We start from the raw sequence: 5,562 nt of genomic DNA, 5'->3' as shown, positions 1-5,562 counted from the left end.
TTTTTGTTGTTGTTATTGCAATTTGGCCGGGGCTGGGTTTGAACCTGCCACCCTTAGTATATGGGGCCCGCACACTACCCACTGAGCCACAGGCACCACCCCCACTTTTAGAAAGACAAAGCAAAGCAAGGCTTTGTCTTTCTAAAACAGACGGCTAAGAAAAGGTGATCCTTTACTTGAAGTAGGTTACTGCTCTGCTTCTAAAGAAGGAAATTAACTCATAGTTTGTTTTTTTTTTTAGAGACAAAGTCTCACTTTGTTACTTTGTTGCCCTTGGTAGAGTGCTGTGGCATCACAGCTCACAGCAACCTCTAGCTCTTGGGCTTTAGGTGATTCTCTTGCCTCAGCCTTCTGGGTAGCTGGGACCACAGGCGCCTGCCACAATGCCCGATTATTTTTTTGTTGCATTTTGGCCGGGGCTGGGTTTGAACCCACCATCCTTGGTATATGGAGCTGGCACCCTACTTACTCACTGAGCCACAGATGCTGCCCAACTCACAGGTTTTTTTTTTGAATGGATGAAACTTTATGTTAAAAACTAGTTTGACCAATTTTCTGCACATTTGATCTTTGTTATGGGGATGACAATCTAATGGTATGAATAATCCTCCCTTCCTCCTCGACTGTACCTCCCCAGACCAATCTTGCTGAAACTGAATTTGAATTGATTAGCTTCAATTCAATAGCAGAGACTAAAGACAGACATTGAACTTCAAATACTCAGCTGTGTTAGGTTCATAGAGAAGAAATAAATTTCATCATGCCACAATATTATTCCCTACAGTAATCACTGGGAGAAACGTAAGGCCACCCCTTAGCCATATGGGGTGGAGACCCACTACTCACAGATCTCTATGTTTTACGATTTAGGGTGTGCTGCTTTTTTTCTATGGGACCAGCGCTGTCTGCCTGTGTTGCTCTTTTTAATTTGATCTCTGCACATTGCATTCATCACTGCTCAATAGTTGGAAGGAAGCAGTGGCAGTCATGGTTGGGTGGGCCTGGTTTTTAAAGCCATGCTGACTACGTGGTCTCATCGGTAATTGCTTTAAGATGACGAGAAGCTCAAACCCTTGCTGAGCAACATAGCCTATGCCATCGTGCCCCTGGGACCCCAGGGTCAGGCAGCAGCTGGAAGCAGCATACATAAAATATTGCTTGCTATCAATATTTTTTCTGGTGACAAAGGGCATTGCACCAGAGAGGTAGCTACATTGCGTGTCCTGAGCTTGCTTTCTTAGTCTACAGAAAGGTTTGAAAAATGTAAAAATAAAGCTGGGGTCTAATTCACAGATAAGCAGCTACAAGTACAACTAGAGTGAGTAACAACTGATGCCAGGCCTAGGAAGAAGTAGTAAATGTCCTTTTAAAACATACCAAAATTCTGTTAGTATATTAGGGAAAAGTCCCCTAGAGCAAGGAAAAAGAAGCAAAGCCAAGAAACTGGGCTGGTGGGAATTTAACGTCCCATCTGCAAGCCTGACTTGGAAGTACAGTCGCCTTCTGTGTTCAGGCTGCTGATGCCCCTTTCTATGGAAGAGAGGTGGCTGAAAGGCTCCTGTGACCTGGCTCATCACTCCCATTTAGAGAAGGAAGAGAAGGAATATGGGATGGGTGTAAAAAGAAAAGGTGGGCATGAGGTAGTGCCCTGGACACTAATACACAGGGGATCTGTTGGCTCACAGCCATCAGTGAAGGCAGGTCTCTGTGATGACCATGGCTAAAGGCCAGGTTAAAACTGTGGCTCTCTTGGCTCAGTGCCCATAGCTAAGTGGTTAGGGTACTGGCCATATACACAGAGACAGGCAGGTTTCAACCTGGCTGGGGCCTTCTAAACAACAATGACAACCGCAACAAAAAAACAGCTGAGTGTTGTGGGTGCCTGTGGTCCCAGCTACTTGGGAGGCTGAGGCAAGAGGATCACTTAAACCCAAGAGTTTGAGGTTGCTGTGAACTATGATGCCAAGGTACTCTACCAAGGGCAACATAGTGAGACTCTGTCTCAAAAAACAAAAAACAAAACTGTGGATCTCTGCCTGGAGACAAAATGCAAAGCCAGTGTAATTTTAATCTCACACACACACACACTTTTTATATATATACACATATAACACATATACATATACATATATATGTATATATATATATATTTTTGAGACAGAGTCTCACTTTATCACCCCTTGTAGAGTGCTGTTATGTCATAGCTCACAGCAACCTCAGACTCTTGGGCTCAAGCAATTCTCGACTCAGCCTCCAGAGTAGCTGGGACTATAGACACCCACCACAATGCCTGGCTATTTTTAGAGACAGGGTCTCACTCTAGCTCAGGTTGGTCTCGAGCTTGTGAGCTCAGGCAATTTATCCGCCCTAGCTTCCCAGAGTACCAGGACCTTACAGTAGTGAGCCACTGTGCCTGGCCTACACACATACATTTTAGAGAGAAAAATGTCTTCGAATGCTTGAAACTACAAGAGCAAGGAGAGCTGTGGTTTGGGGTTCTAATTCAGGTCTGCAGATGGAAGTGGGATGGATTTCTCTATACCTTTCTCTGGCTCTAAGCCAGATCCTTTGTTCACTATTTTCTAGACACCTAAGGGAAAAGAAAGGAGTGAGAATTCCAGTGCTAAATGCTATATCCTAGGAGAGGCCCTAGCAACCCAGGCTTGACCTCAAGGGCACAGAGAGGGGACTGCTTCCATGTTTAAAAGGGAATCTGGCCGAGGGAGTTTTAGATTATTCCTCTAGCCATTTTTCAGTGTCCCCTCTTTCTGCCTTCATCTGCTTGACATAACTGGGCCTCCTGATTACCCCTCTGGACTGTGGGTCTCTTGGCAGGACAGTCTTTCCAAGATTGATGTTCTCCTTCAGCTTCTTGTGTCCTTCACCTATTCTTTGCTCCTGACAATTTCCCAAGAAAACCTGCTTTAATTACATGATGGGCTGGCCTCCTAGTTGCCATCAATTAGGCAAAGAAAGAATTATTCTAAACTCTCTCAAAAGTTAATTTCCACATCCAGAGTAGGGGCTACTGAATAACACATGTTATTTCCCAGCCTTGTAAAGACTTCATATATTTGCCTTCACAACATTAGGTGGAACAAAGCCTTGAAATCCATCCCAGGAAGCACTAACTTCCATAATCTCAGACCATTTACTTAAGCCACTCACCTAGTGAGAAGTGATATACCTGCCCTACTTAGTCCACAGGGGTATGGGGCTCATTGTCCGGCAGGTGTGGCTGTTCCCTGGCTTGCCTACTTGAGGGTCCTGCTATTTATCAGCAGAAGACGGGTCCTTCAAATGCATTTTGGTTAAATGTATACAAATACAGACACATTCAATGTAAACAGACGTGGTTTTCAAACACCTAGAACTGTAGCAGAAATTCCAGGCCTTTTTTTTTTTTTTCTCTTAACCTTTGTACATTTTCTTTCAGGGTCATTAGAGTTGTGGTGTCAGATGTTACCTGATTGGCCTGTTTAGTGTCTGATCATTTTGGTAGTTTTGCCTGTTATTGATGAGCTCTTGGGGAGGTAGGCTGGGGTAGGGAAGATGAAATAGAAATGTAGGGAATTTTAGCAATTATGACACAGTATCCATGTCTGAAAGTGAACCTTAAACAATTAGATCTCATGAACATTTTTCTAGTGGAGTCGTTCATTTTTAGGAATATTTTAAGCCTTAATTAACAAGAATCATTAAAGACCTGTACTTTGACTAAGCAATTCTGGAAAGGAAATCCATTTCCGTGCCTCTTTCTAGGGTAAAAACCTAGAAACTGGTGAGTGGACAAGTGCTTAGGTTGGGGGCATTACCTGAGGGAGGGACATGGTCAATAAGTGCCTCAAAGTGAAAAGCATCTCTACAGAAAAACTCCATGACCTTTCTCTAGTCCCCAAAGGTTACCATTAAAGGACAATAGACAGCAGATTCCCTTCTTAATTAACATTTTTATTAAATAACCCATTTCAAATAATGGTTAAATTCTCTAAATTTATATCATTCTATTAACCATAATCTAATCTCATTAACCTTGAAATCCCAGTCTTAACTACCCAATTCTATACACCATGGTACTATCTACTAAACTAATTAAGTGACCTTCAAACTATTTCTCTTCCATACAAAATCTTTTTTTTTTTTTTGGTCATAGTTTTTTTTTTTTTTTTAGAGACAGAGTCTCACTTTATTGCCTTTGGTAGAGTGCCATGGCATCACAGCTCACAGCAACCTCCAGTTCTTGGCTTAGGTGATTCTCTTGCCTCAGCCTCCCAAGTAGCTGGGACTACAGGTGCCCACCATAACACCTGGCTATGTTTTTGTTGCAGTTTGGCTGTAGCTGGGTTTGAACCCGCCACCCTCAGTATATGGGGCCAGTGCCCTACTCACTGAGCCACAGGTGCTGCCCTGCTCATGGTTTTTGTTGAATCTCTCTTGATATCATTTCCTCTGAACTTGGTTGCTGAAGGTCCCTGATCTAAGAACTTCCTTATCAAAATCAAATCATATATAAAAATTTCACTATTCAAACTGGTTTATTTTATAGCCTTTCCCTACCCTCTAACTGCGTAGTAGCTTGCTGTTTTTTTTTTTTTTTTTTTTTTTGTAGCCTAAAATCCCATTAAGGGCACTGCCTACCTACCTACCTACCTATCTATCTTATATATAGTAGAAACACAGAGCTCTCTCTCTTACTCTCCACCTGACAGGAGTGACTGGGGTGGGGGAAGGTCTAGAGAGAAAATGACAGGTGTTTCCTTTACCTCCAGACTCCCCTGAAGCAGTGTCCCTGACTTTAATGCCACTGCTCTGAATACTGATTCTAGATAACTCTAGTCTTCCATTTTTACATCCTTAAGGCTGGCTAGAGAAACAAGAGCCTCACTGTTAACTCTGGCTTTGCTTTTTCTTCTTTTCAACATGTTGGTCAAGTGAAAAAAAGATTATAGAGCTATACTCCCACTTTCTTATCAGTATGCACCAAAAAAAATGTATTTCTTTTCTTTAGTCTCATCTTTATAGGCCACAGTCTCAAGATGTTGCCAACTTTCTAAGTTGTGTTTTAAACCATCTGAAGAGGCTTCTGCTGAAGTGGTCTGTGGAAAATAAGAAAGCTACTATGTTCTCCTGGACCTCATCTTTGTCAAAATATCCTTGGTCTCATGAAGACTGTTCTCTACCCAATTGGAGAGAATGATGTGAGGCAAAACTTGATTTTTTAAAAAGTAGCTTGTAATTGGAGAAAGCTAAAACAAATTATTAGAGTTCACCTATTCAAAAATATCCTAGGATGTAGTAAACTTATTGGACCAGCTTATAAGTTAAGCTGAAAAATGCAGCTAATTGAAACCTGACAGACATATAATCACATATATGAAAGCAACTTTATAAGGGAGACTCTAGATTCTAGAAAAATAAAATTATGCACTTAATTTTTTTTTTTTTTTGAGACAGAGCCTCAAGTTGTCCCCCTGGGTAGAGTGCCATGGCATCACAGCTCAGAGCAATCTCTAACTCCTGGGCTCAAGCGAGTCTCCTGCCTCAGTCTCCCAAGTAGCTGGG

At 42.1% G+C, this 5,562-nt stretch overlaps 1 protein-coding gene across 1 annotated transcript in view; it reads right to left on the bottom strand.

Annotated features, from left to right (window-relative positions):
* The window catches only part of ARL3 (ADP ribosylation factor like GTPase 3), a 57,706-nt gene that overhangs the window by 4,493 nt on the left and 47,651 nt on the right, over positions 1 to 5,562 (bottom strand). The window lies entirely within an intron of this gene.

Source organism: Otolemur garnettii, unplaced genomic scaffold, assembly GCF_000181295.1.
Source record: "Otolemur garnettii isolate 467f Iridium unplaced genomic scaffold, OtoGar3 scaffold00021, whole genome shotgun sequence".
NCBI lineage: Eukaryota > Metazoa > Chordata > Mammalia > Primates > Galagidae > Otolemur > Otolemur garnettii.
This window is presented reverse-complemented; position numbering and strand designations above follow the sequence as displayed.